Consider the following 23,057-nt stretch of genomic DNA (forward strand, 5'->3'; position numbering starts at 1 on the left):
GTATATATACAAAATGTGTAGAGCAAAGCAACATAAACACACACACAGACATACACAATATAAATGAATATGCTACAGACTGAAAAAAAATCTAAAATCTTATACATGAGATTGTTAATAAAAAGAAAATTATCTTAAGTAAATTTATTGCGGATGGACACTCTACACTAGAGAATAATGTAAAGTGTTACATATTACACAAAAGTAAAACTTCTGTCACTTAAAATTCCATTTCCAGAGGAAGGTAACAAAACACCAATCAGTAAAGAAGCTTACTTGAATGTACTTATGTGCTATCAACAACAATGACTAATGTATGAAACTGTATTTTTTAATTTAAAATAAGACTATTCTGCTCTCAGTATTTCACATTCTCCTAAAATTTTGGTAATTTAAAAAACACTTCATTCACTGGGTTTCATTCTATCCTTATGTAAATTATCCTTCATTCTAAATTTATAAAGTTAAAATCAAGACGTTTTATGTTTCTTTAAACTTTCATAACTTGAGTCCCCAAATTCAAGGCATTCCCTAACAGGAAGTTATCCCATTTTATGATCTGACAGTCTACTGCAATGATCTAAAAGTTTTTACTCTAATCTGAAAACATCATGAAGTGAAATGAAGTCGCTCAGTCATGCCCGATTCTTTGCGATCCCATGGATAGTAGCCTGCACCAAGCTCCTCCGTCTATGGGATTTTGAAGGCAAGAGTACTGGAGTGGGTTGCCATTTCCTTCTCCAGAAAACATCATAAATGTATGGTAAATTCTTCAGTTTATTTCATATAAAATTTAGATAATATTTTCTAGGCATTAAAAAAATTTTTTTCTAATTGAAGGATAATTGCTTTACAGAATTTTGTGGTTTTCTGTCATACATCAACAAGAATCAGCCATAGGTACTAAACATTTTTGATAATATATTTAACTGTTATGAGAGGACAGCAGAATATTTTGAAAGAAGACTTATGAAAGTTTGGAAGACAAACATTCCATGGCTATAAATACTGGCCCTACTATTAAGAATTTCCTTGTACTCTGTTCTTATTTTGCTCTTAGAAATGGCCACACTATACAGGCATTACCTTGGAAGAATGTAAGCTCTTTGAGGGTAGGGATAGTGAACTCTTGGAACCTAACAAGATACTTGGCATAGGTGCTCAGGAATATTTGTTGAATAAAGCACTAATATGGTAAATGAATAAAAACACAACTGCAAAATCAAAAGTTTCTGAAAACTAGTTTTCTTCCTATGAAATTTGGGTATCTCATTCAAATATTGGAAATTCCATCAAGTTTCTGATTTCTTAACTCAGCAGTTATAGCAAGGCTTTCAAAACATCTAATAATCAAGCGCAATTTACAAACCTGCTATTTGGCAACCTCACATATTTAATTATTTGAAGTACTGGCAAAATATTCCATATTTCTTTTCCTTTTGTACCTAGTATTAAGTATAATTTATTAATGCTACAAATATTTATTGAGCCCCTACTATGTGCCACACACTGCTCTAGTAATAGGGGTCCAGTTCCTGCTCTCAGATAAAGAATAAAGTCTATCATTTTTCTTTTATAGTATTCTTATTTGTATAATGAGTAATTTTATTTACAACAGCAGGAGCTTTAATTGCTATTTAGAAATGAAAACATTTTCAATGAAGTTTATTATTTCTAATTTATTTTATGGTACCAAGTATATATTTTGTAAAACATTAAATCTAGTTAAAGGATAAAAGAACTACTTCTAAGTATTTTCTTATTTCACAACTTAAAGCACCTCTTATAAATATGACCTTACACTTTCCACAAGATATGTTCTTTAATACAACAAATACTACAAATATCTTTCTTTGGCATTATCACTTATACCAACAATTATTTTTCTGACCTTCATAGGTCTTAGCATTCTGTTCTGAGATTGGCAGATTTCCACAGTAATAAAAACAGACTTCAAATAAGATCATATTCAATGATATCACTCCAAAATGGTGCTAATGCAGCACCCAGCAGGAGTTTCTACATCACATACACAGAAGTTAAAAATGGGCAGCACATAAACATGTGTTAGGAAGGAGTGTGCAAATGTCAATGAAAAGGAAAGCAAATCATGATGTTATACTACTACTCATTAATGATGTTTCTTATTAAGTTAAGTAGAAAAAGTAAAACACCCAAATAGGAACAACCACATAAATCAGAAATGGACAACAAATTAAAAAAAAAAATTAGCCTGTTAGACACTTGCTTTCTATTCCAACTTATTATAATCACAGAGGTAGACAAATATATGCTCAGTCAATCTGAAAGCCTATATTAGCTTTTCTCAACAGGAAGCAACGTTGCTAACAAAGTGGTAAATTCAGTGTTAATGAGTGGCTTCACTGTTACCACCTCAGAGGTAAAACCTTCCATGTTCCATGTTCCACCCATCTGTTCTGGTGTTAGAGGTTCAGAGATGGAACAGACGCTTCCCATTTAAAGCAACTTCATTGGTACCCCCTGAACAGCAGGGTGACAAACTATGAGAATATCATGTCGGCTTGGAGATTGCATTCTCATTACTAGAATGGCTTTATAAGAGCTTCCATAAATTGGAAGATATCAAAGTGTTTTGCTCAAAAACAGAGTATATATGTATAATAAATTTTTTAACATACAAAATACATGTAGTAAAAGAAAAGATAAAATTTAATATTGTGAAAATATAAAATGAGGTCTTTAACAATCAAAGTTTTCCTTTACATAGTGAAATGTACCTTACTTGTCTCCAATAGACTATCTCTGCTCAAAAACAGAAGAGTCATTCTTTTTCAGAAAAAATTTCTATTAGTACATTAATATTAAAAATCTAAAAATCAGTCTAAAAATATGCTATAAGAAACTGAATAAGTAAGCTAGTATTTTAGCAGCCATAAAAAATTTTCCTGGCTTAACTTTCAGAATATATTTCTAGAAATGAAAAGATACATTCAAGATACATTTTTTCTTAACAGCATTCAAGACTCAAAGCTATTGCATTGAGATACAAAAAAGAATAATGAATCATCAATATGTGTTGCACTGATGCAGAATTTTGACATCATAAATTATTTCCCTACATTCAGGACATTTATGGAGGAGAATCCAGGCAAGAAAACATTTTTTGACCTATAAACTAATTTCACACACTCTCAAACAGATTTTTCAACAATCTCTATATAGTTAAATACATATAACAGAGTTACAAATACCAGCTTATGTCAACATAACAAAAGAAGGGACATATCTGAAGGTAGGCATTATTCATTAAGTTTAAAAAAGAGAAACTACTAAATTAAAATAAACAAATTAATGTTATATTGTCTGGCCTCTCTAAATTTCAATGAAATTGCTGTATCAATTAGAATCTTTTTATTAAATGTTTAAATACTATCACTGTGTCCTCCTCCATGTAATCATATAACTAGAGAATTTTTCTTTTAACTGAATTGTAAACTGCTATTTAAAAAATTCACACACTTAATGAAAAGCTGCAAATGGAATTTAAAATCTACATAAAACACATTTCAGGTTCTAGGAAATCATAATGAGTTCTACAGCTATAACTGCCTGTAGTTATATACTACTAAGAGCATTAAAAAAAAAGTACAAAGGTCAGATCTGTCTTCAAGATGACAGATCATCACTTATATGCCTCAAGCTAGACTTATTGTCTCAGAAATCTCAAACATCAGTATTTTTGCAAACTATCAGCACTTGCTATAACACCCTCACTACACTACATCTTGAGGTTACTACAGAAGAAATGAGGTGATAATTGCATATTAACATAATTATTCTGTAATCCCTCTGAGCAAGCTTCCTAGGTCACTCAGTAATTCAGATTAGATACAACCTTCCTGTCATCAAATCTATGCTGTCCACTTTCTGTTCATGAATAATTCTTTTTTTGATAGAAAATTAGCTTAATTTCATTCTTTTATGTACATTATTAACTGTATTTATTGTAAGTAGGTTAATATTTTGTGGGTACTTATTACATAATGCCAACCTTTGTCATGAAGTATGATTTCTCACAAAATACAGTACAGTTTGCCCTCATTTCTACATTAGTTCATTAATAACTATATTGCATAACTATAAATAAATTGTAATGTTGCCCATTAGCTGAGTTACAGTTAGGATCTGTCAGGTTTTTACAAATCCCATGTTCACTGAAATCATCCTTGAGAACACATGACAACTTCAATTAGACACACATGAGGTTGGGTCAACTGTCATTCTAACTGCAAAACAAATCTCAGTTAACTGAAACATGAGACCTAAAATTACTTCAGTATTTAAGCCTAGATATACTATACACTATATATATATATATATATATATACCTGTCTCACCTAGTGTACAATCAAGTGAAGACAGAGTGTACTATATATAACCATATCATCCAGGTAGTATCCTAAGCGGGATGTCACACTGACAGGAAACTCTTAAAAAAATAGTAAACAATAAGGGTATCCAGCATATAACATAATGAATGAAGAGAAAACTTGGTATGTTTAACCAATTTGCCAATACAATTAACAATCTTCAAATGTTTTAAGGTTTGGCATATAGAAGGAATAATATATAATCAATATGCTTGAATCATAAAGATGTGGTTTTATCTCAAGATTAAGAAGTAGAAACAGGAACCATTCAGCATTTCAAAGGGCTGTTAAGAGTGAACTGAATGACTCAGCAGGCTGGACTATTTGTCAGAACACTGTAGAAGCAAATATGGCATTGGAGATTGGACAAGATATTTCCTACGGTCCTTTCTTATATGTACTATGTTTAATGTTTGGTTATTACACTATTAACACTTTACATTATTTGAATAATGAGCTAAAAACAAAAGTTAAATATATACTGCTGCTGCTAAGTCACTTCAGTTGTGTCCAACTCTGTGCGACCCCATAGACAGCAGCCCACCAGGCTCCCCTGTCCCTGGGATTCTCCAGGTAAGAACATTGGAGTGGGTTGCCATTTCCTTCTCCAATGCAGGGAAGTGAAAACTGAAAGTGAAGTCGCTCAGTTGTGTCTAACTCTTCGTGACCCCAGGGACTGCAGCCTACCAGGCTCTCTGTCCATGGCATTTTCCAGGCAAGAGTACTGGAGTGGGATGCCCTTGCCTTCTCCTACTGAACTTTAAAAATATTCTCTAAATTCAAAATTACCTGAAATAAGTTAACTTGCAATATGTTGATAAGCTGATTCTTCAACAATGAATTATGGCATTAAATGACCAGCACATTGAGGTCACAGAGCTATATGCATCATGAAAACTCCACTTACAGAGGTATTTTCTACTGATCCCACCAAAAATAAAAAATACTGGATACATAATGCTTTCTTGACAGCAGCATGTGGCACTGCCATGACAAACTAATGATCTAATTCTACTACCTAACACAAAATTACACTGAACTTATTGAAGAGTTATGTTCCTGATACCATGTATTTATCCTCATTATTTAATAGGAAGATGTTACAAATAGAAAGGTACTAAGCCATAAACACCTAATAATACAAAACAATTCTTAAAGCAAAGTACACTAAATATTACACATAGTTTGACACATCTCAAGAAGCTGCTATATGGCAAACTAAAGCAGGTTTATGCAAGGAGGATACAAGAAGAGGACCCACAAAGGTGTAACTTTAACAACCTGGTAAAATCATATAATAATGAGAAGCAACAGTAGTAGAAAAAAATGCACATTCACAAATAAAAGATTAATTCTGTAATGAGGAATTCTGCAACCGGAAGAGGCAAGGTAATAAACTGCAGCTACAACCAAAGGAGAGCATTAAGTCATATTCAGCACAAAATGACTGACCGTCATGTTGTTTGGGCTTTCATATATAGTTAGAACAAGGTAAGTGATCATCTCAGTTTTGACAGGGTAAAGGACACACATATTCATATAGCTCCAACAAGAACAAGTCATGTCTTTTTAAAAATTAAAATGAGTAAGTTCCTTCATATGACTTTCAAACCAATCAAACTTCTCACCACAGTTTTATATTAATAGTTAACAGGAGTCAAAAATGCATCAATGCCATACTACTAGATAATGTGTCAACTCTGTCCTCCACCAAAAGAGTGTTAAACTGCCATAAATCATTTTACTTTGGGTCCTTCAGTATTCTTCAGTCTATGATGAACTTCCTATTTCTGCTTAATTTTGAGATATTTTATAAACCCACCATATCCAGTAAGTGCAAGAGAAGTACAAGTGTTAGAAATCCTAGGAAGACAGACATACAATTATAAGAAGTGAAAATATAGATAACAAAAAAATACCCAAAGTGGTAAGATTAGTATTATAGATGCATATGGAATGCTTCAGAAAAGAATTCAAGGGCAAAGAGAAATTTACCATTAAAAAATTACTGTGCCTACACATTTGACAACAATCAGCAAGACACAAGGAATATGAGAAAGAAAAATTTTGAGGACAGAATCATAATCAATGTCAGATGTCTTTTTGTTTAGTGGTTATTAGAAAAGGCTAGGAATTTGTTCAAAAACTCAAAAATTAAGAATCTTCTGGACTTCCATGGTGATACAACGGATAGGAATCCACCTACTAGTGCAGGGGACATGGGTTCAATCCCTGGTCCAAGAAGATCCACATGATGCAGAACAAGTAGGCCCGTGCACCACAACTACTTAGGCCGTGCTCTAGAGCCCCAAACCCACAACCTACTGAGCCTGCATGCCAAAACTCTGAAGTCTGTGCACTCTAGCGCTCCAGAACTACTGAGCCTGCATGCTGCAACTACTAAACTCCTGAGCCTAGAGCCTGTGCTCTGCAACAAGAAGCCACTGCAATGAGAACCCTGCACACTGCAACTAAGAGGAGCCCCACTCACTGCCGCTAGAGGAAAGTCTGCATGCAGCAACGAAGACCCAGTGCAACCAAAAAAAATAAGAATAAAGACACAAATAAAAAAGAATGTTCTAAGGGCTGCTGTTGAAACTTCTACTCCAGCCACATACGATTTTACAGGATTAATGTCCACTGAAGTAAGCACAACAAAGTTAGTGACATGACTGCAAATGCAAACAACTGTGGCTTTGAAAGAATTCCTTACAACAGTTGAAGAAATAATCTGTACCTTAAAATACTGCCTGGAACACAAGAAATGTTATGTTAGTTTATTTCTTATGCTCAAACTGGAGAAGGAAATGGCAACCCACTCCAGTATTCCTGCCTGGAGAATCCTTTGGACAGAGGAGCCTGGTGGGCTACAGTCCATAGGATCGCAAAAAGTTGGATATGACTGAAGCAACTTAGTAATATTCAAACAATTTTGATAACTCTTTCAAATTCAAAGCTTCACATACATACTCAACTGTATGTATATTAAAAAAATTTGTAGATTTTAATGGTTAAAGTAAAACTCTCATTATAAAAGTTCCATTAATTCATTTGGCAATAATATATTAATTAATCATATTTAAGAAGCACAAAATTATTTAAGGTCTAATGGGAAGTAAACAGGAACATTTGCACATCTGGAGAATAAATTATTTCCCTGAGTTACAATTTAATTTTATTGAAAGGGAAGTTCAGATCATAAAACAATTCTGCAATAAGTACTTAACCTTTCACCTATAATACATTTAAACTCTATTAAATAAATTCAAATTTACATATATTTAGATGGGGAAGTGTCACACTTTCATTGAGAACTAGAAAAATGAAACAAAACTAGAAGTTTTATTTTCTGTAAAATTATATTTTTATTAGACATGAATTACTGAATTTACCATTTACTCAACATCGTTTTTCTTTCCTCTGAAATCAGCCTCAAGGGACTTCTCTGGTGGTCCAGTAGTTAAGAATGTGCCTTTCAATGCAGGGGACACAGGTTTGATCCCTGATCTAGGAAGATTCCACATGCCATAGGGCAACTAGGTCAGTGCGCCACAACTACTGAAGCCCATGCGCCCTAGAGCCTATGCTCCACAGCAAGAGAAGTGAAGTGAAGTGAAGTGGCTCAGTCGTGTCCAACTCTTTGCGACCCCATGGACTGTAGCTTATCAGGCTCCTCCGTCCGTGGGATTTTCCAGGCAAGAGTGCTGGAGTGGATTGCCATTTCCTTCTCCAGGGGATCTTCCCCACCCAGGAATTGAACCTGGGTCTCCCGCATGGTAGACAGACGCTTTACCGTCTGAGCCACCAGGGAAGCCTGCCGCAGCATGAGAAGCCACCACAATAAGAAGCTCATACAAAGAATCTAGAGAGTAGCCCTCCCTCACAATTACAGAAAGCCTACACACAGCAATGAAGACCCAGTACAGCCAAAGGCAAATAAATAAAATAAAATCAGCCTTCAAGATTCCAATTATCTTCTGAGAAAAAGATTCCAAGGTAACCACTACTCTATAGTTATCTTCATTCAGGATGGTAAAAAATCCAAATATAAAAAATTTGCTGTCCTTAAAACAAGGTATGCACCTCTATTTTCTTCAAATATTTTAAAAATTATTTTAATTGGAGGATAATTACTTCACAATATTGTGATGGTTTTTGCCATACATCAACAGGAATCAGCTACAGGTATACATGTGTCTCCCCCATCCTAAACCCCCTCCCACCCACCCCCATCCTATCCCTCTGGGCTGTCTTGTCCCAAAGCACTAGCTTTGAGTGCCCAGCTTCATGCTTTAAACTTGCCCTGGTCTCTCTTATATTACTATCTTTAAAAAAGAAAAGAAAAGAATGTATTTTTGTGAAGGCTGCTGCTGCTGCTGCTAAGTCACTGCAGTCGTGTCCAACTCTGTGCGAACCCATAGACGGCAGCCCACCAGGATCCCCCGTCCCTGGGATTCTCCAGGCAAGAACACTGGAGTGGATTGCCATTTCCTTCTCCAATGCATGAAAGTGAAAAGCGGAAATGAAGTCACTTAGTCATGTTTGACTCAGCAACCCCCATGGACTGTAGCCTACCAGGCTCCTCCATCCATGGGATTTTCCAGGCAAGAGTACTGGAGTGGGGGTCCATTTTGTGAAGGCAAATATATACAAACCAGCCAGAGTATGTTTTTACTGATTCTGTATCTGAGTTGCTAACAAGTTCTTGCTTATTATATATTCAATTCTGGAGTTTTCATTATAATACCAGAAGCATTTATTTATTGTGAATTTAAGTAACTATAAAATTTCACCAAAATGTTACAGAAAACACTACATTATATTTAGAAAATGTAAGGCTTATTAATGATCAAACATAGAAATATTTTCAAACAATTATGATTTAAAAGAAATTCCTGGGAATTTCCTGGTGGGCTAGTGGTTAGGACTTGGCACCTTCACTGCCGTGGCCAGATTCAGTTCCTGGTGAAGACTGAATCAGGTTTATTCATATGGAAAAAGACTTAAGTCATGGTCAGGGTAGTAATTTTGAACCATCAGAGACAGAATGCAGAATTTCCAATTTATCCAAACCATTAAACCAAAATATTATCAATAGTACACTACTGTTTTATGAAAGGTGACTGAAACAGATTTTGAGGTATTTCAGGGAAAATTCTAATTATTCCTTACACTAACTAATCAAAACTATCAGTATTGCTGATAGTTTGTTTTTTTTTAACTGCACTGTTACTTGAGGAAGATTATATGGAACACATACATATAAAAAACTGTCTATCAATAAACAGCAATACATTATTTCCCAAGTGCATAATTTGATTATACAGTCTACAGTTCAAAGGAAGTAGAAGGTTCTATAAAATAGCATGGATAAGAAAAGTCTCACAGAAAAGAGAGGGTTTTAGCTAAATTTTATACTGTGGTGCTGAGACAATCACTCTTTTGAGGCAGATCTGCCTCAGTTTGAAAACCAACTTCACAGTGTTTAGCCTTCAGACAAAATTACTCCACTTTCCTTCAACTTCATGTTGCTTTATCAATAAAATAAGAGTGAAACCTTCTGTAGGATTGTGAGGATTAAGTAAGACTATGTACATAAATTATGGTGGAAAATGAAGAACTAAAGAGCCTCTTGATGAAAGTGAAAGAGGAGAGTGAAAAAGTTGGCTTAAAGCTCAACATTCAGAAAACTGAGATCATAGCATCAGGTCCTATCACTTTATGGCAAACAGATGGGGAAACAGTGGAAACAGTGGCTGACTTTTATTTTGGGGGGCTCCAAAATCACTGCAGACAGTGATTGTAGCCATGAAATTAAAAGATGCTGCCTCCTTGGAAGGAAACTTATGACCAACCTAGACAGCATATTCAGAGAAGGCAATGGCACCCCACTCCAGTACTCTTGCCTGGAAAATCCCATGGACAGAGGAACCTGGTGGGCTGCAGTCCATGAGGTTGCTAAGAGTCGGACACAACTGAGCAACTTCACTTTCTCTTTTCACTTTCATGCATTGGAGAAGGAAATGGCAAGCCACTCCAGTGTTCTTTCCTTGAGAATCCCAGGGACAGGGGAGCCTGGTGGGCTGCTGTCTATGGGGTCGCACAGAGTCAGACACGGCTGAAGCTACTTAGCAGCAGCAGCAGCAGGCAGCATATTAAAAAGCAGAGACATTACTTTGCCAACAAAGGTCCGTCTAGTCAAGGCTATGGTTTTTCCAGTGGTCATGTATGGATATGAGAGTTGGACTGTGAAGAAAGCTGAGTGCCGAAGAATTGATGCTTTTGAACTGTGGTGTTGGAGAAGACTCTTAAGAGTCCCTTGGACTGCAAGGAGGTCCAACCAGTCCACCCTAAAGGAGATCAGTCCTGGGTGTGCATTGGAAGGACTGATGCTGAAGCTGAAACTCCAATACTTTGGCCATCTCATGCAAACAGCTGACTCACTGGAAAAGACCCTGATGCTGGGAGGGATTGGGGGCAGGAGGAGAAGGGGACGACAGAGGATGAGATGGCTGGATGGTACCACCCACTCAATGGACATGAGTTTGAGTAGACTCCAGGAGTTGGTTATGGACAGGGAGGCCTGGCATGCTGCGATTCATGGGTTCGCAGAGTCAGACACGACTGAGCGACTCAACTGAACTGAACTAATGAGATTTAATCAGTAATCAACGTCCCCAAAAGAAAAAGTCTAAGATTAAATACTTTCACTGGTAACTTCTATCATTTAGAGAATTAACATCAATATTTCACAAACTTTTACAAAAATAGAAGAGAGAATATCTCTACCTACTAACACATTCTATGAGGCTGGCTTTATCCGAAAACCAAAACCAGACAAAAATATCAAGCAAAAATGACAGACCCTTATGAAGACAGATGCAAGAAATCCACAACAAAATACTACCAAGCTGAATCCAACAGCACATTAAAAGGATTATAGAAGACATTTGCTCATTTCCTCTGCAAGAGTACAAAACAGCAACTAGCTGTTGAACAATTATCAAAAGGAGGATGATTGAAATCCACCAAAAAAAGACACCCTACATCCAAAGACAAGGAGAAGCTGCAACGAGATGGTAGAAGGGGCACAATCATGATAAAATGAAATCTATACCTGCTGGGTGGGAGACCCACAAACTGGAGAACAATAGTACCAAAGAAGTTCTCCCACTGTTGTGAAGCTTCTGAGCCCACGTCAGGCTTCCCTGTCTGGGGATCCAGCAAAGTGACTAGGCATCCCCAGGAAATCTGACTTTGACGAGCAGCGGGATTTGATTGCAGGACTTACACAGGACAGGGGGAAACAGACACTTCACTCTAGGAGGGCACAAACAAAATCTTCTGTGCACCAGGATCCAAGGTTAAAGAGCAGTGTCTCCACAGAAGACTGAAACAGATCTACCTGCTAGCGTTGCAGGATCTAATGCAGAGGCATGAATTGGCGGTGGTTTGCCATGGGGATGGGAGCACTGACAGTAACGGTCCTGGGAGGTGCCCCTTGGTGTGAGCCCATCTGGAAGTCACCATTAGCCCTACCGTGGATCCTGTAGACGCCAGGGCTGGGTCACATCAGGCCAAACAATTAATAAGGAGGTGGTGCAGTCTAGTTTTTCCAGTAGTCATGTATGGATGTGAGAGCTGGACTATAAAAAAAGCTGAATGCCAAAGAATTGATGCTTTGGAACTGTGGTGTTGGAGAAGACTCTTGAGAGTCCCTTGGACAGCAAGGAGATCAAACCAGTCCATCCCAAAGGAAATCAGTCCTGAATATTCACCGGAAGGACTGATGCTGAAGCTGAAACTCCAGTATTTTGGCCACCTGATACGAAGAACCAACTCACTGGAAAAAAACTCTGATGCTGGGAAAGATTGAAGGCAGGAGGAGAAGGGGACAACAGAGGATGAGATGGTTGGATGGCATCACCAACACGATGGACAGGAGTTTGTGTAGGCTCCAGGAACTGGTGATGGACAAGGAAGCCTGGTGTGCTGCAGTCTCAAAGAGTTGGACATGACTGAGAGACTGAACTGAACTGCAGTCCCTCTCCTCAGCAGACAACTGGATTAAAGTCTTACTAAGCATGGCCCTACCCACCAGAGCAAGACCCAGTTTTTCCCATGCTAGTCCCTCCCATCAGGAAGCTTGCACAAGCTTTATCCACCGGAGTGCAGACAGAAGAAACAAGAATTACAATCCTGCAGTCTCCAGAACAAATACCACAATCATAGAAAATTAATCAGAATGCAAAGGCAGAGGATTATATCTCTGAAGGAAGAAGATAAAATCCCAGAAAAACCACGAAGATGATTGTATATCATAATTGAGTGGAATTACTCCATGAATGCAAAGGTGGTTCAATATAAGTGAAGTGATCAATGTTATATATTAATAGAAGAAAGGAATAAAACTAAACAATCAGCTCAACAGATGCAGAAAGATCACTTGACAAAATCCAACACTGTTTCACTGTTTCACACTCAGCAAACTAGACTAGACCTGAATTTCCTTAAAATGGTAAAAGGTATCCATGAAAAACTCACAGCTAACCTACTCATCAATGGTGAAAGACAGAGTTTTCCTCCTAAGACAAGGCTGCCTGCTTTTACCTTAGCTATTCAACATTGTACTAGAAGTTCTAGGCATAGCAATTATGCAAGTAAAACAAGTAAAAGGCACCCTAATTGGAAGGAAGTAAAACCACCTATCTGCAGATGACATGATTCTACACACAGGAATGCCCTGGAGTTGCTTGGTGTTCAGTTCCAGACCACTGCTTAAAAGGGAATATTGTAACAGAGAGAGACAAATTTTTGGTTTCCCAGTAAATATAAAAGTTATCATTACACTATATAGCTGACCCCTGAACAACATGGGTTTGAACAGCACAGATTTCACCTGCATGCAAATTTTTTTCAATAGTTAATACTACTATTTATTAGTAAATGCCACAATACTACATAATTTAAGGTTGGTTGAATCTGTAGAAAAGGAACCTTGGCTATGGAGGTCCAACTATAAGTTAAACTTGGATTTTCAACTGTGCATATGATCAGCACACCAATCCCCTGGTTTTTCAAGAGTCAATTACAGTCGATTAAATGTAACACAGTATTATGTATCAAAGAAAGCAATGAAATATACCTTAATTAAAAAACATTATTACTAAAAAAAGAAAGGTAACCATCATCTCAGCCTTTAGCAAACTGTAACCTTTTTCCTGGTAGACGGTCTTTATCTCAGTATTGATTGGGGCTGACCGATCAGAGAGGTGGCTGCTAAAGGGTGAGGTAGCTTCAGCCTTTCATGAACCATTTCTCTGTAGCATGTAATGCTGTTGGATAGTTAGAAATATTCCAAAAATTACCAAAATGTAACAGAGGCATCAAATGAGCAAATGCTCTTGGTAAACTGGTGGCAACAGACTTGCTCAACACAAGGTTGCCACAAACCTTCAATTCGTAAAAAATACACAGTATCTGTAAACACAATAAAGCAAAATGTAATAAAACAAGTTATGCCTATATAGACAATCCAGATTACACATGCACACACACAAACTTACTAGAGTTAACATATTACAGAAATTCAGCAAACTTGTAGGTATAAGATAAACAAATATAAATCAACTGTGTTTCCCTATGCCAGCAATGTATGATCTAAAAAAGAAATTAAGAAAACAATACTATTTACAAAAGCATTCAAAGTAAAATATCTAGGAATAAATGTAACCAAGAAGGTGAAAGTCTCAATACATTGAAAAATTACAAAGTATTGCTGAAAGAAATTAAAGAAGGCCTAAATAAATGGAAGGCCATCCTATGTTCATGGATTAGGAAATAAAACATTGTTAATATGGCAATACTTTCCAAAGTGATCTACAGACTTAATGCAATCTCTATAAAAATTCTAATGGTTTTTCAAAATAGAAATAGATAAGCTGACCTTAAAATTCATATTAAACTGTGAAGGGCCCTAAAGAGCAAAAACAATATTGAAAAAGAAATAAAGTAAGAGGACTCACAATAATTTTAAAATTTATTAACATAGCTAAAGTAATCAACATGGTACCGGAATAAGGGTAGACATAACACACCAATGGAATACATTTGAGAATCCAGAAATAAGCCCAAACATCTGTGGCCAATCGATTCTTAACAAAGGTGGAAAGATCACACAGGGAGAAAGAATAGTCTTTCAACATTTGGTCCTGGGAAAACTGGATGATCAGTTTTCATCAAAAAAAAAGAAGCTGAACCACTGCCTCATTTTGTGAACAAAAACTAAATCAAAACAGAACAACTATATAAACATAAGAACTAAAACTATTATGTTCTTAGAATAAGGCATAAGGTATGGATCTTCATGATGTTGTATTTGGCAATGAATTCTTAGATGTGACACCAAAAGCATGATGAACACATGGAAAAAACAATACGTAATTTGGACTTCACCAAAACTTTTTTTGTGCAATGCATATTATCAAGATATATTTGATAAGGGTTTAATGTCCAGAGTATACAAACAGCTCAACAACAAAGAGAAAAAAAACAATTTTTAAAATGGGCACAGGACGTTATACAGACATTCGTCAAATGAAGACAAACAAATGGCTAACAAGACTAAGATGTTCACCATCTTGGTCATGAAGAAAACAAAAATGAAAACCACAGTAAGATACTACTTTACACCCATAGGGCTTTCCTTGTAGCTCAGATGGTAAAGAATCTGCCTGCAATGCAGGAGACCTGGGTCCAATCACTGGGTCAGGAAGATCCCCTGGAAAAGGAAATGGCAACTCACACCAGTATTCTTGCCTGGAGAATCCCCTGGACAGACCATGGGGTTGCAAAGAGTTGGACATGACTGAGAAACACACATATCAGAATAGACAGCTTAATTTAAAAAAAAAAAAAAAAACACTAGAAAACAACAAGTGTTGATGTGACTGTGGAGAAACAGAACTTATACACTGCTGGTGAGAAATGACACAGTGCACCTGTTGTGGAAAACCATCTGGGTTCTTAAAAAAAGGTTAACACAGAATCACCACATAACCCAGCTATTCAACTCCAAGATATATATCCAGGAGAAGTGAAATTTACATACACACAGAAAACTGTACATGCACGTTTATAGCATCACTATTCATAACAGTCAAAAAAAGAAACAGTGCATACTACAACTTGGATGAACCCTGAAAATATGCTAAGTGAAATAAGCCAGACATCAAGAATCATTCTACAATTCCTTTCATTTGAAATAGTGAGAATAGGCAAATCCATAGAGAGAGAAAGTAAAAAGTACGTAGTGATACTGGAAGGAGGGAATTGGAAATGATTACTTAACGAGTACAGGGTGTTGAAACACCTTTAAAATGAGAGAGCTGGTGATTGCGTAACACTGTGAATATACTAAATACCACTGAATTGTGCACTTAAAATGATTAATTGTATATTATGTAAATTTCACCTGAATTTTAAAAAAGATAGCAGTCATAATTGGATAAGGCAATGGCAACCCACTCCAGTACTCTTGCCTGGAAAATCTCATGGATGGAGGAGCCTGGTAGGCTGCAGTCCATGGGGTCGCGAAGAGTTGGACATGACTGAAGCAACTTAGCAGCAGCAGCAGTCATAATATGTGCCCATGTTCTGACAAGATCTAATTTAGAGCAAACTTCTATTTCCTTAGATCTTCTCTATAATTACCCAACCAAAGTCCAATCCTATAATAGTTTCTTATACCCTCTTAAAAAGACAGCCCAAAATTCCCTTTAGTATGAGGAATATCTCACTTCAACAAACAAAAACCATGTTCAACTACAGGTTTTCTTTGCTGGTCCTTTTGGTTGGAAGGTATTGATGAGACTAGCAACTAATTTCTCAATAGAAATAACAGAAGCCATAACACAAAGGGATAATAGCCTAGTTAAAAGAAAATAATTACCAACCTAGCATTCTGCTGCTGCTGCTAAGTCGTTTCAGTCGTGTCCAACTCTGTGAGACCCCATAGACAGTAGCCCACCAGGCTCTCCCATCCCTGGGATTCTCCAGGCAAGAACACTGGAGTGGGTTGCCATTTACTTCTCCAATGCATGAAAGTGAAAAGTGAAAGTGAAGTTGCTCAGTCGCATCCGACTCTTCACCACCCCATGGACTGCAGCCCACCAGGCTCCTCCGTCCATGGGATTTTCCAGGCAAGAGTACTGGAGTGGGGTGCCACTGCCTTCTCTGAACCTAGCATTCTAACTAGTAAAGAAAAAAAAATTATCATTCAAAAGTGAAAGTGAAATACAGAACATGACCAGAAAACAAAAATGAGAATTTCCCAGCACAAGTCTACATCAAAGTATATACTAAAGGGAGTGTTCAAAAAAGGGAAATGACTGCAGACAGGTAAATCTAAACTAGATTTAAACGCTAAAATCTAAAACAATACAGTCTCATGTGCTTAAAATATATATGCAGTTGAACACAGATGAATATCATAGCAAATAAGAGCAAGAGGTGACAGGGTGAGTAATGGAATTCCTCACATTATCTGGAAAGATATAAGGTAATTTAATTAGAGTCTTAGGTCAAGGATGCATGTTGCAATCTCTAGGGCAGCAGCTCCCAAAAGCATGCTCTGTGGACCCCTGAGTATTTCTATCAAGAGAGTCTCAAAATCATAACTATTTTCATAATACTAAAGACGTTATTTTACTTTTTCACTCTCATTCTCTCACTGGTGTACAACAGTTTTCCAGAGTCTATATATAATAGACTTCTAATAACCCAACAGATTAAAGCAGAAGCACGTATGAAAATCCACTGTCTTTCATTAAGCTAGACAAGAAAGCAATTTGAAATTAAAAAATGTACCTTTCTCACTAAATTTTATTTTAGAATGTGTATTTTTCACAAAATTGTATTATTTATGTTAGCATTTAAAGGGACATTCTTGCTCTTCAAAACAAACCATTACCTGGCCCTAAATGTTAACTGTGCCGAAGTTGAGAAACACTGATACAATCACATTAAAAAATTTTTTTAGAGTTTAAACGGATCTTAAGAACACAGGGTTTGAAACTCAATGACCTAATAAATGAAAGAATAAAATGACATTCATAGATTGGAAGATTTAGTAACATAAAGATGCCAACTCTTTCTCAATTCAATTTCTGTAAAACTGATTATTATTATTTCTGTAAAACTGACAGCAAAAATGTATATGGAACTTCCAAAGTGCCAAGAAGAACAAGGTAGGAAAACTTGTCTTACTGAACATAAAGACTTGTTATAATGCTATGCAAATTAAAACAGCATAGCTTTGGTGCAAGGGTAGATAAAGTAGACCAATGGAAAATGAAAAAAGAGCCCAGAAACAGACTCATACATATATGGTCATTTGATCCACGAGAAAGGTAGTATTTCAGAGCAGCTGGGAAACAGTCTTTTCAACAAATGATGCTGCATAAAATATATATCCATAAGAAAAAAAGAAAAGGTGACCTCTATACCTCATATAATACTCAGAATGAATTCCAGGTATCAGATAAAATAAGTGCATCATAAACAATATACAAAATAATATACAATAATCAGTTCTAGGTAGAAAGTAGAAAGCAAAATAATAAAGCCTCTAGGACAATGTTCCTCAACCTCGGGACTACTGACACTGGGGCTAAGTTAACTGTGTAGAATATACAGCATTCTGTGGATTGCAGAATGTTTAGTTGCCAACCCACTAGATGCCTGGAATACTCCACCCACTCAGCTGTGAAAACTAAAGTCTCTGAACACAGCCAAATATCCTACCCAGGGCATGGAAGGTGTGGGATGAGGATGGGGGGAATTGTTTCTATTGAGAACCAGTTCTAGAAGATAACATAAGATAGTATCTTCATATTCTTGGAGCACAGAAAGTCATCTTAATTAGACACAAGGAACAGTGACTATACATGAAGACAATGATAAAGTGGACTATATTAAAATTAAGACCTTCCTTTCATTAAAGGAAAGGGCTTCCCTGGTGGCTCAGAGGTTAAAGTGTCTGCCTGGAATGTGGGAGACCCAGGTTCGATCCCTGGGTCGGGAAGATCCCCTGGAGAAGGAAATGGCAACCCACTCCAATACTCTTGCCTGGAGAATCCCATGGAGGGAGGAGCCTGGCAGGCTACAGTCCACGGGGTCACAAAGAGTTGGACACCACTGAGTGACTTCACTTTCACTTTTCATTAAAAGGTAACATTAAGAGGGTGAAAATCAGGAAAATGGATATATCTTTCTAACAAAGGATTTGTATCTATCTAGCATATATAAAAAAGAAAACCTCCTAAAAACAGAAGGAAAAGAACAGAAACTCCAACAGGAAAAAGAGGCACTCATAGTCACAGAATATGTAACTCATATAAGTCAGTAATATAGAGAACTCAATAGTAACAATAAGAAAAAGGAAGATGTCCAAGCAGCCAATAAATTTAAGAAAAAGTACTCAATCTCATTTAGAATCACAGAAATGCATCCTACAAAAGAACTAAAATTAAAGAGGCTATTAATGCTAAGTGTTGGTGAGACTACAGAGAAATGGGAAAGTTCATAGTCTGTTGATGGGATAGGTAGGAACAATGACTCTGAAAACAATCCTTATATTATCTTCTGAATTTGAATATATACACACAAATGACCCAGCTATTCTACTGGTATATTCTACTGGTACATACCCCACATAAACGTTGCACATGTACCTCAAGAAACATTTGTAAGAATGTTTATGACAGCATTATCTAATCCAAATGTCCAAAAGCAAAAAAGATGGTGATTGGACAGTATGAGGGAGCTACAGCCATATATATCTGATAACATACATGAATCTCCCAAACATAACAGAAACAACATAATTACTATATAATTTTATTTTTATAAAACTCCAAAAACAGGTTTTAAAAAAGTTTTATTTTTTGAAGCCAGGTAGTGGTTACTCCAAGAAATAGGAAAGGGAGAGTGCTTGGGAAAGGAAGCGTAGGAGGCTGCAGGCAGTATTCAATTTCTTGAATCTATAGTGGTCATAGTGTTTACTTTGTGATGATTCATTCAGCTGTAAACTTTGTACAGTTTCCTTTATGTATTACATTTCAATTTTTAAAAAGACATGGAGGGTGGGGAGGAATTCCCAGGCAGTCCAGTGGTTAAGACCTGCCACTTTCACTGAGAGGAGCAGGGGTTTGATCCCTAGTCAGGGAACTAAAATCTAGCAAGACGCACATGTGGCCAAAATATAAAAGACGTGGGGCTTTATCTTTCATATGCTGTACATGCAACCCACAAAACAGTAATTACACAAATATTTTAGCTATTACAGCACTACATATCAATTATTTAAGAGTAAAAATCATGTCTGGAGACATCATAACCTTCCATTTCTTACACGTCAAGATCGTTTGCCTAATTAAATAAAACAAATAAAATACATTAAAAAGGACTGCATGAGTTTTTAGTATGTTGAAGGGAGACAAAATATATTTAAGTTTGTTTTCCTGTATGTGTCATTTATTTTGATCACCTAAAAAAAATCTAATTTCTTAGCTTTACATATGACAAAATAAAATACGTGTCTTGGAAAATATTAATATTAAAGGAAAGTTGAAGATGTTTGTTTTTTTAATATTAAAATATATATTTTTATAACATTTAAATACACATAGGTTTAAGGCAGAATATAAATAATGCCTGAGCTAAAGGAGGTTTCTATCAAAAATTAGCATGCTTCCCTCACCATCAAACTAAGACTTGGGTTGTTTTTATATCCATACAACATTTTAATAAAATGTAGTTTTACAACACCAATTATTATTTTATTTACAAAATAAGAATTAAACATTCATAATATTAAGTTGCTTAGTATCAAATAGAGCCCCTCTGAATTTAATCATTTAAGTGAAACTGCATCAGCACACAATCTGATTCAATTTTAAGCCAAGTAGTGCCACCAAGTGGTAGCCAATTCTTTTTTCCAAACACCACTGTGAAGCAATAGAAAATGTTATACTGGAATATAATACTGGTATGGAAAAATCAATCTTAATAAAGTAAATAAGACTGTGAAATACCTTAGTATAAAAGTTTAAAAACAAAACAGGTCAATCTTTTAAGAAAAAAGTTGTATGTATTACTGCATTGGTCTTACACTTTCAAACTTGTATTTTTCACAGAAAGTAAGGAACTGTGAATACAGGGCTGCAGACTTCCCTTGTTGTTGCTTCTTAAAAATTTTTATTGGAGTAGAGTTGATTTACAATGTTGTGTTAGTTTCAGGTGTATGTTGCCTGTTTTTTAATTCCATATTTTCTTAAGAGACTTATATTGCTCTAGAAACTAACAAAAACACACCCAGTAAAAGACCTGAAGGTTTCATAATCTGCTACCCTGTGACTCTGGACTTTAAGTACAAACTCCCTCGCCTCCAGGTAAGGGAGTCGGGGCTGAAAGATGGATCCAAAATAACAGTGAATGATTTAATCAATCATGCCTATGTGATGCAGATTCCGTAAATACCCAAAAGGATGAGGTAAAGAGAGCTTCCAGGCTGTTGCACACATGGAGGTGCTAAGAGCAGAGCAGCTAAAGCATGGAAGCTCTGTGCCCCTTTCCCACATACCTTCCTCTATGTATCTTTTCCATCTGACTTGTATTCTTTTATAATAATCTAGTAATCTAGACAGTAAATAGATTTCCTAAATTCTGTGAGCCACTCTATAACAAATTAACTGAAACCGAAAGAGGGACTCCTGAGAAGCTCTGATTTAGAGCCAGTTGGCCAGGAGAACAGGTAAAACCTGGACTTGCAACTAGCACTGAAGTCCAAGGACAGAATCGGGATAACCTCCAACCTGTAACCAAACAGTCTGCAGCGGAGATGACAACCTGGGCTTGCAGCTGGCCTCTGAAGTGTGTGTGTGTGTGTACTGGGCAGAGGGAGAGTAGTCCTGTAGGACTAAACTCTTACTGTAGAATCTGATGCTATCTCTGGGTAGATAGCGTCAGGACTGAATTGAATTGTAGAACAATAACTGGTGTCTGCAGAAATGCTCGGTGGTATGGGGAAATCCCTTCCCCACACACTGGAATTAAGTCCAGAATTTTAATAATACTATTTTAATTTCATGAACTATTACTAGCAAAAGAAATAACTAAATTTTAGTATAAAGTTAATGTTTAAAATATCAAAGTGATGTGTTTACGTAGTTTTTGTCCAACCCAATAATAATGCACTTAGTCCTAGACCACATCTCCCAAACACTTCATTTTCTCACTGTACCTCACCTACACTGGCCTTTTTATTATTCCCTGACCAGGCCCAACATACTTTGCACTTAGCACTTAATATTCTCTGCCTGAAGTTCTTCCTCCAAATCTATGTGTAAATCCATTTCTTCAGTTCCAGTCATCTCCTTCTCAGTTCTTCTTAGATCATTCTTAATAATACAGCACTCTTAGTCTCTCTTTATCCCCTTATCTAATTTCACTTTTCTTCACAATACTTAGGGCTTTCCTGATAGATCAGTTGGTAAAGAATCTGCCTGAAATGCAGGAGACCCCAGTTTGATTCCTGGGCTGCCCGTTTCAGTATTCTTGGGCTTCCCTGTGTCTCGTAAAGAATCCGGCTGCAATGTGGGAGACCTGGGTTTGATCCCTGGGTTGGGAAGATCCCCTGGAAAAGGGAAAGGCTACCCTCTCTAGCGTTCTGGCCTGGAGAATTCCAGGTATTGTCTATGGGGTCACACAGTCGGCCATGACTGAGTGACTTTCACTTTATACTTCTTCATACGTACATCACCATACTTACAAATACCTGAAAAATTATACAGTTATTTGCCTATCTGTTTCCTCTTCCCCACTGAGGGTAGAGGCTAATGTTCCCTGGCACCTAAAACAGTCCTTGAAGTGACTACTTTGTGGTCTACCATAAGCAGAATTTTACAAAATTAATGCATCTGTGCCTTCTAATTGGACTTGTTGGTTCATTTCCAACTAATTCTTTACACATAAAGGCAAAATGATCTTTTCAAGCTTATTACTCTTCTGTGGAACATGACATTTTCCCCTCTACCAGGACATAGTCCCAAATCAGCTAAAATGGCTACACTGGGTCCTGCCTGTTTCCAGTTCTGTCACACACTCTCCTCCTAACAGTTCTTCAGGATTCAACCACACTGGCCCTCTCAAATTTCCCAATATCTCCCATCTCATCACAGGACCTCTGCAGATGCAGTTTCTTTGGTCCTGAATTCTCTGCTCTCCCTCACCAACTACATAAATTTAATTAACCTTAGCTCATAATCTTCTTTCAGATCAAAGCTCTAAATATTACTTACTCTAGGAAGTTTTCCTCAAACACTCTATGTCAAGTTCCTTTATCATATGCTTTTGAAGAACTGATCCTTTCAGAGCACTAATGTCTTTCAAATATTCTATTGATTATGGTATAGCCCCCACTGAACTGAGGCAAGAGAACGTCTTCTGTTATATATGCTGTGTTTTTAAACGAGAAGGTGCGTGAATACTGATAAAGGGATACAGACAAAGCAAGCTAACTGTAAGTGAACGATAAAGTTTCAGCAATCAATTTTGGAAATTAAAGCAAATTTTCTTTTTATTAAC

At 36.6% G+C, this 23,057-nt stretch overlaps 1 protein-coding gene across 14 annotated transcripts in view; it reads right to left on the reverse strand.

Moving 5' to 3' along the window:
- Positions 1 to 23,057, reverse strand: part of ZNF644 (zinc finger protein 644) — a 95,252-nt gene that overhangs the window by 22,451 nt on the left and 49,744 nt on the right. The window lies entirely within an intron of this gene.

This window comes from Capra hircus, chromosome 3 (genome assembly GCF_001704415.2).
Source record: "Capra hircus breed San Clemente chromosome 3, ASM170441v1, whole genome shotgun sequence".
Taxonomy (NCBI): domain Eukaryota; kingdom Metazoa; phylum Chordata; class Mammalia; order Artiodactyla; family Bovidae; genus Capra; species Capra hircus.